The sequence below is a fragment of the Schistocerca piceifrons genome, chromosome 5, assembly GCF_021461385.2.
Source record: "Schistocerca piceifrons isolate TAMUIC-IGC-003096 chromosome 5, iqSchPice1.1, whole genome shotgun sequence".
Taxonomy (NCBI): Eukaryota; Metazoa; Arthropoda; class Insecta; order Orthoptera; family Acrididae; genus Schistocerca; species Schistocerca piceifrons.
In genome coordinates this window covers 586,070,643-586,094,197 of record NC_060142.1, presented here as the reverse complement: position 1 = coordinate 586,094,197, position 23,555 = coordinate 586,070,643, and positions in this window count along the sequence as shown.

Here is a 23,555-nt window from a genome sequence, read left to right as displayed (position 1 = left end):
ACTTGTAATAAAGTTCTGAGGTAATTTATGTCTTAGAAGAGAGCAGTAAGAATAACGTATGGTGTGCACTGCAATTATCTTGTAGGTACCTCTTCAAAGATGTAGGCATTTTAGCTGCTCCTTATAAACAGGGTGGTAGAAAACCGTTTGAAAACTTCTCAAGTGTGCTGCAGGGTTAGCTGTTCTAGGAAATATCTTTTACGAAATAATTCGAGACGTTGCTCTTTTCCGAGTTAATTAGCATTGAAGTTAGTTTTTCAAGCCGTTGGCGAGCAAATTCAAGCTGCCCGCCAGATACAATTAGTGTCACTTCTTCTCACTGCATAGATGATAGCACACCAGACTGCCCAGTCTTTGGCTCGGGTTCGGTTCTTACTAACGTCCCATGTCCAATTTTTGTATCCCTCACTTGGTCGGTTTTTGGGTAACAACACGAAGAACGGGTTTGGCGACACCGTCTCTGGCGGGCCATTTTATTTGCATGAGCCACGACCTGATTGGCTAACTTCATTGCTAAATAACTCACAAACGGCGGAACGTGTCGAATTTTCCTTAACAATTATTTCTCAACACAGCCCCTTACAAGCTTTTCAGATTGTTTGTGAGCACAGTACAGTGGTCGAAGCTGATATATATGAGCACTGGTTCATCTTTGCTACTGTGAAACATATCATTGCTATTGAACATGTGCTCACACCTCTTAAAAATGCATTTTAAAGTCCATGTTTACTACACATTTTTCTCTTGTCAACAACAGTATCGGTACCTGTATCAGAATGATTTTCGCTTACAGCTTTCGACTCGTTCATTTCCGAACCAGGCTCACTAACCTCCAATTGATACATTTATCCTTCTCCATCATCCCTGAAACTTTGTAATATCATCACGGAGTCCCCTTGTATATATAACCATGCACAGGCACTGGCGCCTACATCTCCGAAGCTATTTAGCGTCGCTGGATGACGTTCCTGGACACGGTTTCCTATTTTCATTTCGTATCTCAAGACAACTTCTGCACCTTCTCGAAGTTAATCCTACAGCTGCATCCAACACCTTGCCTTCCCTCCCCCTCTTTCTGTACGTTTTCTTCTCCTCCTCTCTCTCTCTGTACCTCCTAGACCCCCTCTCTCTGTCCACCTCATACCACCCTCTCTCTTTTTTCTCTCTATCTCCTCCTCCTCCCTCACTCTGGGTCCACTGTCCATTTCATCCTCCCACCTCTATCTGTCCATCTCGTCATCCCCCTCTCTCTGTCCATCTTCTCCCCCCATCTCACACTGTCCATCTCCTACTTCCACCGGTATCAATCCGTCCCACCCCCTTTCTCTGTCTGTCTCATTCTCCTCTCTCATATTATCCATCTCCTTGTCTTCCTTTTCTCTCCTAAGCTATGCTCATACGGACGCATACTCCTTGGAATGCATTCCAAAACTACCTGCACAACATACCAGTTATGCAAGGCAGCGTAGATATCAGACGTTGTTACTCCCACTTTCCCCCCTGAGAGAGCTAGGTGATACTTACCCGAACAGTACTGCCTCCAGACAATAAGCAATATGTGTACCAAATTTGCTTGGAATCGACCTAGTGGCTCAGAAGGAGACGTGAAACATGCACACATATGCACATACATACATTTATTTGTACGTGGTGTCTCTCCTAAGAGTCGTTAGGCACGTTTTCTCGGGTTAGTCAGCAGATATGAGCAATTTCTTTTTTTGTATTGCATTGCTGAAGTCATCCCAAACAAATATTGTCTTCACGTTCTTCGAGCGACAGCCAGTGACGATGGAAAGTGTCGGTTTGTTTCCTGTTAAAAACAAACAAACAATTCTTAAGGCGGTATTTTACGTGGCATTCGACTCCTGATGACTCTAGTGCTGTATGTATTGTATCGATATACGTATATTAACGGGGACAATAAAACTCGAAGAATAACGAGTACTGGCCTGGCCCGCACTGACTGCTACTGCCAAGCAAGCAGTGCCCGTAAGTCGCTACGGGACTGCTGTTTATTCGTCGTGTAATACTGTCCCTGTTAAAACATACTGATAAAACGAATATCGGACTGGGCTAATCTGGGAGCACTCTATTAAATGTGCACGTAAAACTACAATTTAAAGGGGTATTTTGTTTGTAATGAGAAACAAATCGATATTTTCTGTTGACCCTGGGCGTCACATGAAAGACTTTGCCAGTGGTTATTCTTTGGGCTGACTCCAGCTACACAATACAAAAATTAAATTGAAAATATCTGCCAAAAACCCAGAGAGAAAGAGCGCTGGACGACTCTTAGAAGAAACTCCCAGTATATATACATACATGAAGAATATTTATGTCAATGCCTACAATATCAGAAGAAAACTTAAGTTTTAATACCGATTTTTAAGACTTCAGTATCTCATAAAGGAGTTCAATGCACATCGATAAAAACCTTTGTTCATTTTCACAATAATATAAAATATCTGACAGGCAGAACAGTAAATTTTAAATTTAGCCCAAAACTCATCTCTTCCAGGTAACTCCCTCCATCCCATAGACGAAATTTTATTTAAAAGCTAGTAGTCTACAAAAAAGCTTCTTTTTAAATGTAGTTGCATAAGAAAGACTGATAAATGATACATTCATTAATTACTTTTAAAACTATTTATGTACACATATCTTGTAAACTTACTGTTTTGTAATAATTTATACAAATAAAATCCTCCAATCAATCTATGGAACGTGTGGTTAAATAATTTCCAACGTTGGGAGACCTCATCGAGTCCCTATCCACATAATGCACATAATTGTTAGATATTCAACGGTAATTATTTGCACATTGGTCCTGAATGGATCGCAGGTAACGGAAGGTTTATAAAACGTACTCTGTTTTTTTTCTTCTTTAATCGTTTAGTCACGAAATATTATGATTCTCGGCAATCAATACATACAGTACTATTTTACACTGCTAATTGTCTCAACAGCGTGAAATGTTTGTATCGATACCACTCCAAAGGCGTCACAGAGTCGGCAAATGCAACGCAAGTTTCCATCAGATGCCAGTAGTGGGCATAAAGGCCCCAGCGGACCCAATGGAGAACTCCCGCAGCCCCACACATCCAGCCGCTCTGGGCTATGGGCGCCCTATGCCTCCCCAATATACGAGTGTTGACCAGAAAGTAAGTTTTGATCGGTCGCTAAATGGAAACCACAGTGAAAATCAGAAACATTTTATTTACAAGAGTTAGCTATAGTTTCCAGATACTTCTCTACACAGTCGCCACTCCGGCTTAGACATTTGTCGGAGCGTTATACCAAATTTTCAACACCATCGTCGTAGAAGGCGGCTGCCTGTGCTTTCCGATAATTCTCTACACTGGTCTATAGCGCGTAGCCTGCGCCCAAGTGTTGTCTTCGTATCCAGCGTTTCATGTGAACAGAGATGAAACTCAGGATGAGTCAATTAGGGCTGTGTTGCGGGCGATCGAACACTTCGCATCGAAAAGGCTGCAGGAGCGTCTTCACTGCCCCTGCAGAGTGCGGCTGAGGATTTCCATGAAGAAGAAGTGCGTGGCAGTTGTGTTAGGTGGGCTGCATTCATTAAGGCGAAGCCTCTCGGAGAGCTCTCCTACTTGGAGGGAGACATCGTTGTTCTAGGCACCTTTACTCGCTCACAGTGTGCTCACAACTGAAAAGAGCGTCTTGATGCGATCGACGGTCGTACTAGAGGCACTACCCAACACATCTCTGCAAAACTTCATAGGGTGGTGTGCATTTCGCGACCGATCGGAACTTACTTTCTGGACAAGCCTCGTAGGACTGCCGGCAGCAGCCACACAGCTCACACGCACTCGGAGCCACTTCGCTATGTGACGCTACTCGGACGACACCTAGTCATGGCTCCGACACCATCATTTGTGCTTTAGTTCAGAGAGTTCATCCTTGGTTCTACTATATTAGCTGTATTCTATTTATTGCTGCATTATTGATAATAAACCTTCATACGCTCGGAGAAGTACGGGTTGAGTAAACCTTCTGTTTACTGCGCTAACTTGTTAGCTAATCATTTCTGCTCTTGTCCATCCTTGCCACACCACACTTCAGCCCACCTCTCCTTACCATTATGTACGAAGTCGTATACAACAAAGTTCATATTGCTCTATTGGACAAAGTTGAAACATAACTGCAGCCTCACTTTTTTCTTTGGAGTAGTATGCATATTGAGTTTCTCTGTAATATGGATGACACTGTGGAAATCTAGTGTAGTGCAGTGTTGAATTCTTAGTAACCAACAGTGGTTCATAGTGTAGTGGTGTAGAGCGAGGCCCTAGACTCGTAACTAATTTCATAGCCACATGTTGCTGTTGTACCACTCATCTCAGAGGCAGTAGGTTCGAAAGCCAGTGAGGGAAAAGTTTTTCGGCATTACTGTTTAGTCGTCACAGGGAAAAGACAGTGTGTCAGGTAAACAGGTTGGATGCCGACGTTCTGGGTTAAATCTCGGACATACACTCTTCATTGCAGGAAGGGAGGGCATGTTCCACTGTTCATGGTGATCTGTCCACTGCGTCAGCTGCTTCTACATCTACATCTACATCTACATGGTTACTGTGCATTTCACACTTAAGTGCCTGGCAGAGGATTCATCGAACCATTTTCATACAACTTCTCTATCATTCCACTCTCGAATGGCGCATGGTAAAAAGGAACACCTAAATCTTTCCGTTCGAGCTCTGATTTCTCTTATTTTCTTATGATGATCATTCTCCCTATGTATGTGGGTATCAACAAAATATTTTCACATTCGGAAGAGAAAGTTGGTGGCTGAAATTTCGTAAATAGATCTCGCCCCAAAGAAAACCGCCTTTGTTTCAGTGACTGCCACCCCAACTCACGTATCATATCAGTGACACTCTCAACCCTATTGCGCCATAACACGAAACGAGCTGCCCTTCTTTGTACTTTTTCTATGTCTTCCGTCAATCCTACCTGGTAAGGATCCCATACCGCGCAGCAATATTACATCTACATCTACATCCATACTCCGCAAGCCACCTGACGGTGTGTGGCGTAGGGTACCTTCAGAACCTCTATCGGTTCTCCCTACTATTCCAGTCTCGTATTGTTCGTGGAAAGAAGGATTGTCGGTATGCTTCTGTATGGGCTCTAATCTCTCTAATTTTATCCTCATGGTCTCTTCTCGAGATATACGTAGGAGGGAGCAATACTACTTGACTCTTCGGTGAAGGTATGTTCTCGAAATTTTAACAAAAGCCCGTACCGAGCTACTGAGCGTCTCTCCTGCAGAGTCTTCCACTGGAGTTTATCTATCATCTCCGTAACGCTTTCGCGATTACTAAATGATCCTGTAACGGAGCGCTCTGCTCTCCGTTGGATCTTCTCTATCTCTTCTATCAACCCTATCTGGTACGGACAGAGGACGGACAAGTGTAATGTAGGCTGTCTGTTTAGTGGTTTTGTCGCCTCTTCTAAGTGTTCTGCCAACAAAGCGCAGTCTTTGTTTCGCCTTCCCCACAATATTATCTATGTGGTCTTTCCAATTTACGTTGCTAGTAATTGTAATTCCTAGGTATTTAGTCGAATAGACAGCCCTTAGACTAGTGCGATTTATCGTATACCAAAAATTTATCGAATTTCTTTTAGTACCCATTTGGATGACCTCGCACTTCTCTTTGTTTAATGCTAATTGCCACTTTTCGCACGATACAGAAATTCTCTCTAGATCATTTTGTAATTGGAATTGATCGTCTGATGATTTTACTAGACGGTAAATTACAGCGTCATCTGCAAACAATCTAAGGGGGCTGCGCAGATTATCACCTAGATCATTTATGTAGATGAGGAACAGCAGAGGGCCTATGACACTACCTTGCGGAACGCCAGATATCACTTCTGTACAACTCGATGATTTGCCGTCTATCACTACGAACTGGGACCTCTCTGAGAGAAAATCACGAATCCAGCCACACAACTGAGACGATACTCCATATGCACGCAATTTGATTAATAGTCGCTTGTGAGGAACGGTATCTAAAGCCTTCTGGAAATCTAGGAATATGGAATTGATCTGAGATCTATTGTCGACAGCACTCATTACTTCATAGGAACAAAGAGCTATCTGTGTTGCACAAGAACGATATTTTCTGAATCCCTGTTGGTTATGTATCAATAAGTCATTTTCTTCAAGGTGCTCTTAAACTAAGTTGTTCACATGTCATTTTCGGGTTTCCGACTCTGTTTCGCTTTCGCCGGCCGCGGTGGTCGAGCGGTTCTAGGCGCTTCAGTCCGGAACCATGCGACTGCTACGGTGACAGGTTCGAATCCTGCCTCGGGCATGGATGTGTGTGATGTCCTTAGGTTAGTTAGGTTTAAGTAGTTCTAAGTTCTAGGGGACTGATGACCTCAGATGTTAAGTCCTATAGTGCTCAGAGCCAGTCTGTTTCGCTTTCAGTATCATAACAATTCAAACAAAACAGAAAAGAAAGATCAGATGCTTCTTAGCCACAACGTAATCGATTATTCGCTGGGATCATGCAGAAGTTGAGTAGGTCTCAATTCAGAGCTATTTAAGGAGGAGCTATGTACGTGTGAAGATGAAAGCAGCCAGACGGAGAATCACCGCATCGATCGTAAATAAGTGTAAATAATCCACGAAGGAGGGCTCTTTGAATCCCTGTGAGCCGTTCCGGCTCTTACTGATACTGCGCGTGATTTCGCTGCTTGGCTGTTACTCAGCAACGACTGTGAACGTGTCACTCGAGAGGGGGCGTGGGCGCCGATATTCTAGCCTTTCACAGGCGCACGGGGCTGGCGGAGAGGTAGTGTCTGTGTGGCGGTCAGGAAGGAAGGTTCCAGCTGGCAACGGGAGCTCGGACAAACCGAGTGGGCGTCTCCAGAGGAAGGCGCGGCCGACTGCTCGACGCCGGCGCGGTGGCTGTGCGAGCGTGCGGACAGCTGCCAAGTGAGCGGCTGTGCATCGGGTGAAGGAATCGTTTGGTCTTGGAGTGCGACCAAAGGAGGACTTGTGTTCCATTTTCACTTGCAACAGCCCCTGTCTCACCAGAAAGAAATGAACTTCATGAGCACGTTCCGGAACATTTCTGAACTGCGGTGCCGACTTGAACAAAGAGTCCAGTCTGTATAGTGCCGTTCGCCGGAACTTCACTCCCTATTGGTCTGTAGTCAGTTTCTTGCTCAATGTTTGTTACTGGCGCCGACAGGCAATGCAGTGCATAATCCCGTGAAACTCTGAAGGGCCACCCGCATTTGTGAACTGTTTACTATTCGTTTGTTAAATGTATTCCATTTATATGTTTAGGAAGTAACAGTGGATGCACTATTTAACCATCGCTGTATTAAATGGTACGTCCACTACTGCAAACTGGTGCCAGACTTGAGGGCTGTCCATACCCAGTTCATTACAGCAGAAAGTTAATTGGAGGCCTGCTGGCACTTATGATCACAATGTAAAATTTTGGGTAACCAACTGTATCATGTTACTTAATGAGCAGAGTGCTGGTTTATTTTAATAAAATTGTTATTGTGCGAATGATGTTTCTTTGACAGCCTAGCTTCTTGCTTTTTTTTGTGAGTCATCACTCTCCTGATTAGTTTGATGTGGGATGCCACAAATCTTTTCCTGTGCTAACTCTTCTCATTTCAGAGCAGCACTTGTACACTGAGTCCAATCTCTGCCTTCCTCTCCAGTTTTTACCCTCTTCAGTTCCCTCTTGTACCACGGATGTTATTCCCTGGTGGCTTGACACTTGTTCCATCATCCTGTCCCTTCTACTTGTCACTGTTTTCCATGTTCGTTTCTTCACAGATTCTGTGGAGAACTATCTCACTCCTTATATTATTAATCCAACTAATTCTCAACATTCTTCTACAGTACCACATCTTCGATTCTCTTCTGCTTCGATTTTCATGATTCGCTACCGTACAACGCTGTGCTCAGAATTTATATGTTCTGAAATTTATTCCTCAAAATACGATCTATGTTTGATACCAGTAAATTTCTACGGAGCAGGTAGACCCTCTTTATCTGTGCTAGGATTCTTCTTATGTTCTTGCTTTGTCCGTCATGGATTATTTTCCTTCGTAGATTCGCCTACTTCGTGATCACCAATTCTGACGACAAGTTTCCCGCTATTCTCGTATTTGCTAATCCTCATTAGTTTCCTGTGTTCATTAGACTGTTCATTCCATTAAACAGAACCTGTAATTCTTTTTCATTTCCACAGAGGATAGCAATGTTATCAACGAATCTTATCATTGGCATCCTTTCAGCCTGAATTTCTTTTATTTCCGTCTGTTTCTTCGATGTGTGTATTGAACAGCAGGGGCGTAAAAGTGCATCCCTGACTCACACCCCTTTTAATCCGAGAACTTTGTTCTTGATCTTCCAGCCTCATTGTTCCCATTCGTTTCTTATACCTACTATATTATATCACCCGTCTTTTCCTGTAGCTCACTGCTGTTTTTCTCAGAATTTCGGACATCTTGCACCATTACACATTGACGAACGATTTCTCCACATCAATAAATTCTGTGAGTGTATCTTGTCTTTTCTTCAATCTTGCTTCCATTATCAAGCTTAAACTCATTACTCCCCTCTGGTGCCTTTACCTTTCCGAAACAAAACTCATCGTTATCTGGACCAGACCGTCATTTTTTTCATTCTTCTATATGTTGTTCTCCTCAGCAGCTCTGGTACTGACTGTACGATAGCTACGAAAATATGGGATGATATTTTTGCGAATGTCTGATAATACGTCACCAGTCTTATAGATTCTACACACCAACTTGAAAAGTCGTTTGGTTGCTATTTGTGCTAATGATTTTAGAAATTCCGATACAATGTTATCTATCCCTTCTGCTTTATTTGATCACAAATCGTCCAGAGCTTTTTTAAATTCTAACTCTAAAACTGTATCCCCTATGTCTTCCTTATCGACTCCACTTTCCTCTTCCATCAAGTTGTCTGACAAGTTTTCCCTTTCATAGAGGCCGCCAGCGTACTCTTGCCACCTATCCGCTCTTGCTTCGGCGTTTGACAGTGGAAAGCCCACTGCATGTTACCACCGTTGCTTTTAATTTCATCGACGTTATTTTGACTTTTCTTTATACTGACTCAATCCATCCGAAGATAATTTCTTTATCGATTTCTTTATATTTACCCTGCAGCCATTTCGCACTGCCTGCCGTGAATTTCCTATTTATTTCACGTCTAAGTGATTTATATCCAGTAATCTTATCTTTCCTTGAAAAGTTTCGTGCTTCCTCCGTTCATTGATTAACTGAAGTATCTCTTCTGTTACGTAAAATTTCTTCGCAGTTACTTTTCTTGTACCTCTATTTTTCTTTCCAAATTCTGTGATTGCCCTTTTTAGAGATGTTCGATCCTCTTCATCTGAACTGCCTGCTGTGATATTCCTCATCGCAGTATCCACATCTTCAACGAAATTCAAACGCGTCTCATCATTTGTCCGTACTTCAGCATTCCACTTCCCTGCTCGCGGATTTTTCCTTATCATTATCTTAAGCGAGTCTAGTGATCGGAGTCTAGATCTGCTTCTGAGTACGCCTTGCAATCCCGGAATCTCTGCCTGATCATGACGTAATCCAGCTGGAATCTTTCCGTATCTCTGGATCTTTTCCAACTGTTCCTCCTCCTCTTGTGATTCTTGAACAAAGTATGCGCTATTACCATCTCAAATTTATTGCAGAGCTCAATTAGTCTTTCTCCTCTCTCATTCTTACTGAGTAGGCCATATTTTCCCTTAATCATTTTTTCCATTCCCTCCCCTAAGGCCGCTTTCCAGTGCCCCATAATTATTAGATTTTTATCTCCTTTTGCATATTGAATTACCCATTCAGTATCCTCATATAATTTCTATGTCTCTTCATCTTCTGCTGGCAACGTCGGTATTTATGCCGTCACTATCGTTGTAGGTGTCGGTTTGCTGCCAATATGAGAAGAATAACAGTAGCTCGCTCTGTGCCTTCCTGTACTGTTAATAACGACTCTTACTCCGGTTGTACCATTTTCTGCTTGCCTTTGGCAGACCCCTCCCAAAGATCCAACGTTTCTCAGTTACAGGCCACGTGTCCTGTGCATACACGTTATATGTCTTTAACACCATGGCTTCCCATGTCTTCTGTATTCTCATACCGGTAATCATTGATGCTTTCTCCGCCTTTTTTGGGGCAGTTTCCAGCCATTTTCTTTTTTTTTCGCTCCTCCGTTCTCTTGGAGAAGGTCGTTGGCAGACGAGAGTAACTTCCTCTACCGGAAGCCACCGGCCGGCATTCTTATGATCTTTATTTAAAATTTAAGCAGTGTCTGGGTTTGAACCCGGAACTCATGACGTTTAGGGTTACTTGTCAAAGACGCTGCAAATCCCTTTACCGTTTGAATCGTCAATTTATTTCTTTTATGGTTGTTGCACAGTTATCAAGTTGGAGTATGGAAGAGAGAAAGAAGATCCAGGGAAGATCACGTATTTGTTTAGTGATGTTAGGGGCACGATATAAAATGAGAGATATGTTACTATATGTACACAGTTCTTCTCGCGCTCCCCTCAATAGCTTAATAGGAATGGAAGAAAATTACGCCACTACAATACGAATCTTCCACACAAGCATTATATGTGGGATTCGAGGGTACTATTACATTCTAAGAATACAACAACGCGCTGCACCAGCACTCAGACTACATAGAAACTCACTAGGGACAGTACGTCGAACAAAAAAGTTGTTTGAGGCATAGCGACTAAATGACGATCTCAGTGCGCAACTACACAAAACAGAATTAAATATTCAGTATTACACTGCGACGAGTTAACGTATTGTCAAAAGAATTATAAGTAAAGTGTGTGTTTTGGTGGTCATCCTCCGTAGCAGGTGTTAAATAGCATCTATTCTTTGTTTGTTTCTGTGTTAAGCGTACTCGAAATTAAGTAGGTGTTTTCACCAGACTTTTTGATATTTTGAAAAAGCGTTGTCAGTGTTGTTTGGCGCAACGACTTCTACCAGCCACAGGAAAAACCAGTTAACAAAACTTCTAAAAAGGTGCAACAAAGCCAATGAAAACAACGATCCTGCATGCTTACCCGAAAACTGGTCGAATATTCTGTCCGCCGCAAAATCTTAGAGGATCACGACACTGAAGAAATCTTATTAATAAAGCGAGGTATGGTGGTTATGTTTATAATTCACTCAGCAATGGTACAGTGAATGAATGTTATTTGTTGTTGTGGTCTTCAGTCCAGAGACTGGTTTGATGCACTCTCCATGCTAACCTATCCTGTGCAAGCTTCTTCATCTCCCAGTACCTACTGCAACCTACATCCTTCTGAATTGCTTAGTGTATTCTTCTTTTGGTCTCCCTCTACGATTTTTACCCTCCACGCTGCCCTCCAATGTTAAATTTGTGATCCCTTGATGCCTCAGAACATGTCCTACCAACCGGTCCCTTCTTCTTGTCAAGTTGTGCCACAAACTCCTCTTCTCCCCAATTCTATTCAATACCTCCTCATTAGTTATGTGATCTACGCATCTAATCTTCAGCTTTCTTCTGTAGCACCACATTTCGAAAGCTTCTATCTCTTCTTGTCCAAACTATTTATCGTCCATGTTTCATTCCATACATTGCTACACTCCATACAAATATTTTCAGAAACGACTTTCTGACACTTAAATCTATAATGTTAACAAATTTCTCTTCTTTAGAAACCCCTTCCTTGCCACTGTCAGTCTACATTTTATATCCTTTCTACTTCGACCATCATCAGTTATTTTGCTCCCCAAATAGCAAAACTCCTTTACTACTTTAAGTGTCTCATTTCCTAATCTAATACCCTCAGCATCACCCGATTTAATTCGACTACATTCCATTATCCTCGTTTTGCTTTTGTTGATGTTCATCTTATACCCTCCTTTCAAGACACTGTCCATTCCGTTCAACTGCTCCTCCAGGTCCTTTGCTGTCTGTGACAGAATTACAATGTCGTCGGCGAACCTCAAATTTTTTATTTCTTCTCTATGGATTTTAATTCCTATTTCGAATTTTTCTTTTGTTTTCTTTACTGCTTGCTCAATATACAGATTGAATAACATCGGGGATAGGCTACAACCCTGTATCACTCCCTTCCCAATCACTGCTTCCCTTTCATGTGCCTCGACTCTTATAACTGCCATCTGGTTTCTGTACAAATTGTAAACAGCCTTTCGCTCCCTGTATTTTACCCCTGTCACCCTCAGAATTTGAAAGAGAGTATTCCAGTCAACATTGTAAAAAGCTTTCTCTCAGTCTACAAATGCTAGAAACGTAGGTTTGCCTTTCCTTAACCTATTTTCTAAAATACGTCGTAGGGTCAGTATTGCCTCAAGTGTTCCAACATTTCTACGGAATTCAAACTGATCTTCCCCGAGGTCGGCTTCTACCAGTTTTTCCATTCGTCTGTAAAGAATTCGTGCGACTTCGTGCACAATGGTAAGGAGAGGTGGGCTACTGAGTGATGCAGCAACTGTCGTCGTAGGAAAGCTGGACAGGAACAGAAATGATCAGTGAACATGTAAACACAACAAACCCAAGATTTACTTAACTTGTATTTCTCCAAATGAACCAAGACCCAGTACACATAATCAGCTATTGCAACAACAACACCGATGGAGTCGAAGCAGCTACTAGGCAGCTTGTGCAGATTGTCCCAAAGCGAAGTGGCGCCGAGCATGAGCGGTTCAAAAATGGTTCAAATGGCTCTGAGCACTATGGGACTTAACTTCTGAGGTCATCAGTCCCCTAGAACTTAGAACTACTTAAACCTTACCAACCTAAGGACATCACGCACATCCATGCCCGAGGCAGGATTCGAACCTGCGACCGTAGCGGTCGCGCGGTTCCAGACTGTAGCGCCTAGAACCGCTCGGCCATCCCGGCCGGCTCAGTAACAGGTGATCGTATTTTTTTGCGTCTGTCTGCTGTGTGTATGCTTTCAATTCTAATGAAACTCTATCGTGAAATAGTCACTTTGTCCTTTCATAAACCCCAGTAGTGTTGCCAAATGAATAGATCTCAAGTTTCCTCAACATTCTGAGTCTATCTAATACTTGTACTCTCAGCCAACTTTTATTAACTTCCAAGGTATGAAATAACAATGCATTCTAAAGTTTATGTCCTCCCACATGTCACCAAGATCCATGGAGTCCCAAATAGTGTTGGTAAATGTATTGCTCTCATTTCCTGAGTCTAATGCCGGCCGGTATGGCCGTGCGGTTAAAGGCGCTTCAGTCTGGAACCGCGTGACCGCTACGGTCGCAGGTTCGAATCCTGCCTCGGGCATGGATGTGTGTGATGTCCTTAGGTTAGTTAGGTTTAATTAGTTCTAAGTTCTAGGCGACTGATGACCTCAGAAGTTAAGTCGCGTAGTGCTCAGAGCCATTTGAATTTGAACCTGAGTCTAATACCTAATCTCATGGTCAAAATTTTTTCCATTTTGATATACGAAATTAGCGTTGTTTTCTCAGTATGCCCCTGTCCATACACGTGTCCCTTAGAGTGCGTAGAAAGACCAATATTATCGAAAATGAATAGGACTCACTTTCTGAGTGTATAAAATACATGCATCTACAGTATAGACAGTTCTACTCAGGTTCGTGATTTTTCGAATTAGTAAAATTTCTCGTGTCTTGGCACCTGTCAGCAAACAAAGTCCAGCTTCTCTGCCAATAACGCTGTAGCCTTTTTTTTGATTCAGCTTTATAGAGGAAAAGGTCCCTTTTAATTCTGTTAACAGAATGTACGTGCATATGACTGTTTTGCTCCTGCATGGTGGTATTGTATATTACCATGTGCTCATCCTGAAGTCCCTGATACAATGTAGTACTCTGTACAAGTGTGTAATACTAAGAGATGCTAGCTGCATATATGCATGGAAAATCGATTATTTTATTCCATGTGCGGACCAATTTCAATTACGCTAACGTCTAAGTTTTGTGGTCCTCGTTCCCCATTCTATTATTGTTTAATACATAGTACGGGGTATTTCTCAGAAGTTTGACTTCTGCTTAAGACAGAATTACTACTCAGGGCACATATTGGTTGAACGCAACGATGATGGCTGTTAATCAGTTGAAATCGATTTGCAAAAGTGAATAAATAAAACATGATTTTGCGACTGGTTGCTGCATATTTGGTTATTTTATAACCAATAGTTTGACACAGAATTTTGAAAACTACATCGTGCAGTTATCTCTTTTCACGTGTTGTTCTCTAACTACAGGTAATGCTTGATCTTCTAGCCTTTAGAAATTCTGTGAGGAAAGATTACGGATTTTCCCTTTCTACTTGTTCAAGCCTGGCCAAAAAATTGGTTAAGATGCTACCGGGGGCTTTGCAAAGGGATCTTGATTGATGCTCAATAGACGCGTGACGCATTTCCATACGTAGGGATTTATTTGCAAACCACATCTTCGTGCAGTTAATGGAAGAAAAGTATGATGTGTTTACTAAAAGAACAATTATTACAGCAGCGTCAATATGCATAGGGAATTACCGAACGGCTGAAGCCGCATTTGTAGCTATTACAGCGGATTAGTCACGCTACATCCCATGTCTTAGAGTCGAATTAACCTCTGAACTCTGTATTTCGTAACGAAAGGGAAAGGAATTGATAGCTTCTTTGGTTTGAAAGTAATTTCTGCTATTTATCTGCACGTATATTTTTACGCGTGACGAAATTTGCTGCGTAAAGGAAGTTCTCCATATTTAGGATTTATGCAAGTACCTTGAAACACTTAAAGTAGATTCTAGTTCGGGACGAGGTTTGGTGCTGAACACAAATGAGCAGCCCATATTAAAGAAAGTGACATAAAACCTAGCTCTAAGAGGGAACTTACACTAGACTAATGCCAACTGTCGCTTTACAGTGACATTTCCAGTCAGCGTTACAGAATTGGAACAGTTATTCCGTCTGACTTTACATATGTTTGCGCCAGATTTGAGCCCGTTACCAATATGAACCAATCATGACTTCTTGTATAGCTGCTGAAACCCTTCGGAAGTTCGTGATGAATCTCAGGCTTGATATGAATCCCATTAATTATTCAATAAGTACTGTTTGGCTTTTCCTATCTTAAGGGCATTGCAAAAATTGTTTGTTGTTTGTTGTGCTTACATGTTCATTGATCATTTCTGTTCCTGTCCAGCTTTCCTACGACGACAGTTGCTGCAGCACTCAGTAGCCCACCTCTCCTTACCACAGTGCACGAAGTCGCACACAACACTTCTGAGTTACCAAACTTGCGAAAACGTCGTTAACTTCACTCCTACATTAAGTGCATTCACTCTGCATAAGAATCCTCGCTTCTCGCTGCAGTGATAGTGGACTTACGTTGAAAATCATTCAGCAGAACATGATTCCTTTATACTACAGTGGCAAATGGTTGAAACTTGGCCTAGACAAAAAACGTATCTCGCTGAAATTTCGATAATTCACATATACACACACACTGTTGTACTCAAACTGACTACTAAAGTCGATACATCATCCTGGCGCTGTAAAAGAAATTGTTAATCAGGTTATTAACTCGCATAAATAACATTCATTCACTGTACGATTACTGGGTGAATTATAAACATAACCACCATACCTCGCATACTGAGGAAGAGTGCCACCAAATCGTCTTCTGGTAAGAAACTTCCTAGCAGATTAAAACTATGTTCCAGACCGGAATTCAAACACAGGACTTTGCTTTTCGGAGGCAAGTTCTCTACAAACTGAGCTACCCAAGTACGACTCAGGACCAGTCTTCACAGCCTTACTTCCGCAAGCACCTCGTCTCCTACCTTACAAACCTCCAAGAAGCTCTCTTACCTAATCTGCTGCGACTAAGACGTGTCACAACAAGTTCCTTTGTTCCAGGAGTGCTAGTCCTGAAAGTCAGACAAGAGAATGTGTGAATTCTGGAAGGTAGGAGAGGTAATGGCGGAAGTGAAGCAGTGAGGAGTCGAACTCCAGTAGCCCAGCTGGTAGAGCACTTGCCCACGAAAGACAAAGATCCCAGTTTCGAGTCTCAGTCTGACGCATATATTTAATCTGCCAGGAAATTTCATATCAGCGCACACTCGATTGCAGAGTGAAAGTTTCAATCAGCTGTATCACTAGCATCCCTCCTGAAGAAGTGATGGTGGTGGAGGGTTCACTCAAAAATGGCCTGTGCGCCCTCGCCAACTTAATGGAACACTCTTTATCAAAGAAACTGTCCTGTTGACACAGTTAAACTTATCTGATTATTCGTTACATCCCAAGGATTTACGAAGTGGGCCTAGTACTTGGAGGGCACATCTTCCACTCAAATTAACAGTCACACATAGGATTTGGATGCAGGAGTAGTGTTGATACTCTTTACGCATTACTAGAAATGAAAATCTAAACTTTTCCTTTCTTGTCGGCCGGAGTGGCCGAGCGGTTCTAGGCGCTAAAGTCTGGAACCGCGCGACCGCTACGGTCGCAGGTTCGAATCCTGCCTCGGGCATGGATGTGTGTGATGTCCTTAGGTTGGTTAGGTTTAAGTAGTTCTAAGTTCTAGGGGACTTATGACCTCAGAAATTAAGTCCCATATTGCTCAGAGCCATTTGAATTTTTTTCCTTCCTCGAGCCTAAATACTTTCTCAAACTGGTAGCAAAAGGCAGTGAAACAAGTAGATAATGAGATAAACTACCTGAAAGAAATCTAATAGTTCCCTTTTACTACACGTTTCTGTCTGGAGCGATTTAAGTCGGACCGACCACATGCATCTAGTCATCTACATCTACATCTACATCTACATTTATACACTGCAAGCCACCCAACGGTGCGTGGCGGAGGGCACTTTACGTACCACTGTCATTACCTCCCTTTCCTGTCCCAGTCGCGTAAGGTTCGCGGGAAGAACGACTGCCGGAAAGCCTCTGCGTGCGCTCTAATCTCTCTAATTTTACACTCGTGACCTCCTCGGGAGGTATAAGTAGGAGGAAGCAATATATTCGATATCTCATTTAGAGACGCACCCTCTCGAAACCTGGACAGCAAGCTACACCGCGATGCAGAGCGCCTCTCTTGCAGAGACTGCCACTTGAGTTTGCCAAACTTCTCCGTAACGCTTACCAAATAGCCCTGAGACAAAACGCGTTGCTCTTCTTTGGATCTTCTCTATCTCCTCTGTCAACCCGACCTGGTACGGATCCCACACTGATGAGCAATACTCAAGTATAGGTCGAAAGAGTGTTTTGTAAGCCACCTCCTTTGCTGATGGACTACATTTTCTAAGGACTCTCCCAATGAATCTCAACCTGGCACCCGCGTTACCAACAATTAATTTTATATGATCGTTCCACTTCAAATCGTTCCGTACACATACTCCCAGATATTTTACAGAAGTAACTGCTACCATTGTTTGTTCCGCTATCATATAAGCATACAATAAAGGATCCGTCTTTCTATGTAATCGCAATACATTACATTTGTCTACGTTAAGTGTCAGTTGCCACTCCCTGCACCAAGTGCCTACCCGCTGCAGATCTTCCTGCATTTCGCTACAATTTTCTAATGCTGTAACTTCTCTGTATACTACAGCATCATCCGCGAAAAGCCGCATGCAACTTCCGACACTATCTACTAGGTCATTTATATATATTGTGAAAAGCAATGGTCCCATAACACTCCCCTGTGGCACGCCAGAGGTTACCGTAACGTCTGTAGACGTCTCTCCATTGAGAACAATGTGCTGTGTTCTGTTTGGTAAAAACTCTTCAATCCAGTCACACAGCTGGTCTGATATTCCGTAGGCTCTTACTTTGTTTATCAGGCGACAGTGCGGCACTGTATCGAACGCCTTCCGGGAGTCAAGGAAAATGGCATCTACCTGGGAGCCTCTATCTAATATTTTTCGGGTCTCATGAACAAATAAAGCGAGTTGGGTCTCACACGATCGCTGTTTCCGGAATCCATGTTGATTCCTACAGAGTAGATTCTGGGTTTCCAGAAATGACATGATACGCGAGCAAGAAACATGTTCCAAAATTCTACAACAGATCGATGTCAGATAGTTTTGAGCGTCTGCTCGACGACACTTCTTGAAAACTGGAACTACCTGTGCACTTTTCCAATCATTCGGAACCTTCCGTTCCTCTAGAGACTTGCGGTAAACGGCTGTTAGAAGGGGAGCAAGTTCTTTCGCGTATTCTGTGTAGAATCGAATTGATATCCCGTCAGGTCCAGTGGACTTACCTCTGTTGAGTGATTTCAGTTGCTTTTCTATTCCTTGGACATTTATTTCGATGTTAGTCATTTTTTCGATCGCGCGAGGATTTTGAGAAGGAACTGCAGTGCGGTCTTCCTCTGTGAAACAGCTTTGGAAAAAGGTGTTAAGTATTTCAGCTTTACGAGCGTCATCCTCTGTTTCAATGCCATCATTATCCCGGAGTGTCTGGATATGCTGTTTCGAGCCGCTTACTGATTTATCGTAAGACCAGAACTTCCTAGGATTTTCTGTCAAGTCGGTACATAGAATTTTACTTTCGAATTCACTGAACGCTTCACGCACAGCCCTCCTTACGCTAACTTTGACATCGTTTAGCTTTTGTTTGTCTGAGAGGTTTTGGCTGCGTTTAAATTTGCGGTGAAGCTCTCTTTGCTTTCGCAGTAATTTCCTAACTTCGTTGTTGAACCACGGTGGGTTTTTCCCGTACCTCACAGTTTGCTCGTCACGTACCTGTCTAAAACGCATTTTACGATTGCCTTGAACTTTTACCATAAACACTCAACATTGTCAGTGCCGGAACAGAAATTTTCGTTTTGATATGTTAGGTAGTCTGAAATATGCCTCCCATTACTCTTGCTAAACAGATAAACCTTCCTCCCTTTTTTAATATTTCTATTTGCTTCCATATTCACGGATGCTGCAACGGCCTTATGATCAGTGATTACCAGTTCTGCGCTTACAGAGTCGAAAAGTTCGGGTCTGTTTTTTATCAGTAGGTCCAAGATGTTACCTCCACGAGTCGGTTCTCCGTTTAATTGCTCGAGGTAATTGCGGATAGTGTACTCAGTGTAATGTCACTCTATGCTCTGTCCCTACCACCCGTCCTAGACATCTGTGTGTGTCCCTGTCTATATCTGGTAAATTGATATCTCCACCTAAGACTATAACATTTTGAGGAAACGTATGTGAAATGTATTCCAGATTTTCTTTCAGTTGTTCTGTCACTAATGCTGCTGAGTCGGGAGGTCGGTAAAACCTAGCTCGGTTGTTGAGTATAGCCTCCACCCATAAAAATTCACAGGAACTATCCACTTCTATTTCACTACAGGATAAACTACTACTAACAGCGACAAACACGCCACCACCGGTTGCATGCAATCTATCCTTTCTAAATACTGTCTGTGCCTTTGTAAAAATTTCGGCAGAATTTATCTCTGGCTTCAGCCAACTTTCCGTACCTATAACGATTTCAGTTTCGGTGCTTTCTATCTGCGCTTGAAGTTCCGGTACTTTACCAACGCAGCTTCGACAGTTTACAATTACAATACCGATTGCTGCTTGGTCCCCGCATGTCCTGACTCTTCCCCGCAGCCTTTGAGGCTGTTTCGCTTTCTGTACTTGCCCGAGGCCATCTAACCTGAAGAACCGCCATATTCACGACAGACGCTAGACTCAGCTGTACTGGAAGGATCCTGGGGAAAAGTGGTTTATACAGGAAAGAGGTCCCTCATGAAAATCTCTTTCGGCAATTTCACGAATATTGTTCGTCAGTCACAGGTCCTTGCCAAGATAGATAGTTGGAAGTGACAGAGAAGGTTCAAATAGAAGTTCCGTGATTCGTCACTAGTTTGTTTAGTTATGCTCGCGTCTAATAACGAAGTCTCTCACCCTTTCACACTCGCCCTGGAGGTATCGAATGCTTTCGGTGGCTTCCATAAAGTGTCGGTGAAGAGTTCCTGCATCTCTTCTATTGCATAAACCAGTTGTTTAACTGCCACAGAGATAAAAATCCAAAGATCTGACGTCAGCATAACGTTCAGGCTGTCGAAACGATTCCCCTCTACCTATTCATTTCTCATGTTGACACAATGCACTACATCTCGAAGAATGAAACCTGAAATTTGCTTGAGAACTATCAAGTGTACACTAAATTTTTCTTCTTCTAGTAAGTCTTGGAGACAGGCCAGTAACAAATGACATATGGGAATAACTCTTAATGACACCACATCGTCATCTAGCGTACAATGGATACGAGTTACAGCCTTCTTTGACCGAGTAGAATGCTGTTGTTAGGCTGTACTTGACGCAAATAAGCAAAAAACCAAAGATTTTTTGATATGTTTATGTGGGCTTCTTTTCTTGTTTTGATGTAAGAAACATTTCCCCAAATGTTGTAAAAATATTTTCGAATCACGAAGTACAGTAGTTTCTAGGCAATGAAACCCATTAACACTTTACAGTGTGGAAGAACTTCATTACGTCAGTCACCATTACTAGACAAAAAAACGAGGAACACTGCGACTTTGGTCAATAAAGGTTTCTCGACATTGCTAGAACAAGTCACCTTTTGTTTTGCTCTTAAATTTTTTTATTGTTCCATTACCAGTTTCAAACCACATAGCGATTCATCATCAGATCGGACATATATAAACTGTTTGCAGCAGTGTAGGAGTCACGTAGCTGTGGCAAGATGTATAAACGAAACATGTAAGCACTGAGGGTGACGAGAATTATTCACAATAGATTTTTTTTCTTTTCTTATAGTGACCAGTTGCTTGGATGTTACTGTATTTTCCAGAATACTGTGCACGCCAACATCCAACTAACGGATACTAATCACGTAAGTAAAGCAACAAAATGTGAATAATTCCCGCCACACTCAGTGCTTACATTTATCGTCTATACTTCTTACCACAGCTACATGACACCCACACTGCTTCCGACAGTAAATATATATACCGTGTCATGATGAAGCGCTAGGTGGTTCGAAATCGGTAATGGAATAATAAAAAAGTTGAAGAACATTGCAAAAGGGGACTGGTTGCAGTAATTTCAAGCAACCTATATTGCTGGACAGTTTATGCTCTATTAAGATGTAGTGCTTGAATAATACACTTGCAGAGAAAAGGACGAGAATACTTTCACTACAGCCTTGAAACGTGCAGAAAAGGACTGTAGTGGCCTTTAGAATTATTTTTGTAGCTGACAGCACACAAACGCGCAGAGGAACGGTTAGGAGACTTATGTTAAACAAGGTCATTGTTAATGAACACGATACTCACAGGTTTTTAAGCCGACGGCTTCGTCTACGCAGACATTAGAACGCTGTTGGCCGATGAGCAAATGAAATCAGTAGCTGTTACTGCTGTGTGTGTCCAGACCAGAAGAGCGAGACAACAGTGTTATGGCAACCGCACAGCCGTTACGAGCTACCGAACGCTTCTGATCTGAGAGCAGATCAGAGTTCAAGCTATGCGCCTTTGTTTGCCTACAATCGACGGACCTTGATACTTACTCGTTGCGTTGACAATGGTTAGCATAACCACGATATGAGGCAGAAATTCACGACAGCTCACATTGTGTACTTAAGACGCAGTCTTCCAGGGCAGTTGTTACTCAGCCCGAAAACAATGAGATGAGTTTGTGATATTCCTACAAACGCAGGATCAGTAATAAAGTATCATTACAGAACGAGGGCATTGTGATCTTTCCGTCAGAAGCGCTGCTACTATGCTAGAAGTAAATGCCACGTGCTTTCAAGAGGAATCTGCTGTTCGTTTCATTCGATATTGAAGCATCGAAATCACTCGCCACCGGCATCCAAACAACACAGATTTATCCTTGGTTTCAACTGGAGAAAGTTAGCACTTACACAATCCTCTGAAAACATTAACAGAAAAGAGACCGGAATTTCCGTACCATCTTCAAAGTTCAGCACTGGGTATAAGAAAGAGCATTTCGAATTTTAACGATTAATGCACGTCCTTTGACATTGTGACGTTGGAAAATATAAGATGCGCACTAGTTCTTTCCAAATATAAACGCTGGTTTCACCAGACAAAATATCATTTAGTTAAATAGCTATTTTATTCCTGTGTTTGCTCCTAACAATTGACACGGGGAACCCCTTGAGTGCGAGGTCGCAAGTTCAGTCTTTAGTAAGGCTCATTTGAAAGTGTTGTTTTAACATCTATGACAGGAAAAATATTAGCTGCTAATGACTCGCTAAGTGCACCAGGAAGGCGACAAAAAATAGGTGCGGGAGGTGCAGAGATAAACCTTCTAATATGCGTTTATTAAAAATGGTTCAAATGGCTCTGAGCACTATGGGACTTAACTACTGTGGTCATCAGTCCCCTAGAACTTAGAACTACTTAAAACTAACTAACCTAAGGACATCACACACATCCATGCCCGAGGCAGGATTCGAACCTGCGCCCGTAGCAGTCGCGCGGTTCCGGACTGAAGCGCCTAGAACCGCTAGACCACCGCGGCCGGCTGCGTTTATTACGTTTCACAAAATGGGCATCGTCGACATTCAGGAAATGTTCAAAACAAAACATTACCTTGCATCGTGAACACCGAATGAAAAATGGTTTGCCACAGCGATCACCAAGGTTCGCACCATCAAGATCAAATGCGAACGCCTTGAGAGATGCAAACCATGCAAGACCTTCAGTTAGGTATCCACTCTTGCATATAGAATCATATTGGTGTGACGGGATAGTGAGAACCGATGGATAGTGATGGCGTGCAACCGAATGCAAAACAGTCTATCGTGGAGCTTTTTTTTAAAAAAAAAATTCTTTATTATTAAAACCATTATAATTATACAAGTTAACTCACTTCCTTAATTCATTAATGGGTCATAACAGTTATAATTTATATTAAGTTTTCAGCTAGTTTTAGTTTTAATAAGTGAGCTACAGTTGTTAACAAACAATGGGCATTTAATATCTAACATCTACTGTTTATACCTAATTCCTATAACTACTTTAATTTGTATGTATTCTGCAGCGTCACATGTGTGCCAGTGAAAGATATAAACCTACTTTAATCTGCCTTGCTCTTCGAGCTAATCCCGAAGAGCATGCCCCTGGCACTGGGCAGGCCTCGATGTTAAATTCGCTGCAGTTCCTATCATAATTTCCTATAACTAAGTCCTGCAAACTAACTTATCGTACGTCTTATCGGGTGTGTGTCACAATCGGTGGTGTTGACCCCTGCTCCCCCTAATCCTGCACGTGGCGGATTCCAACTGAGATGGAGTCGGCCTGTCCACGCACAGGCGGCATGGGAATAGGGCTCTTGGACGCAATCGGTGGTTATTGTCGTTAGTATTTAGTGTATCTCTCTTAAGTATTCAGTTAGAACTTTTCGAGATACCTCGTTAGGCAATGTGTTTAAGGTCTGAAAAGTTTCCTCTCGTCTGAGTGGTTGATATGTGTCATAGTTGGGTAGTCTGTCTCGTAGTGTGTTTGCGATATCATTGAAGAGGGGACATTCGTAAACTACATGCTCGGGT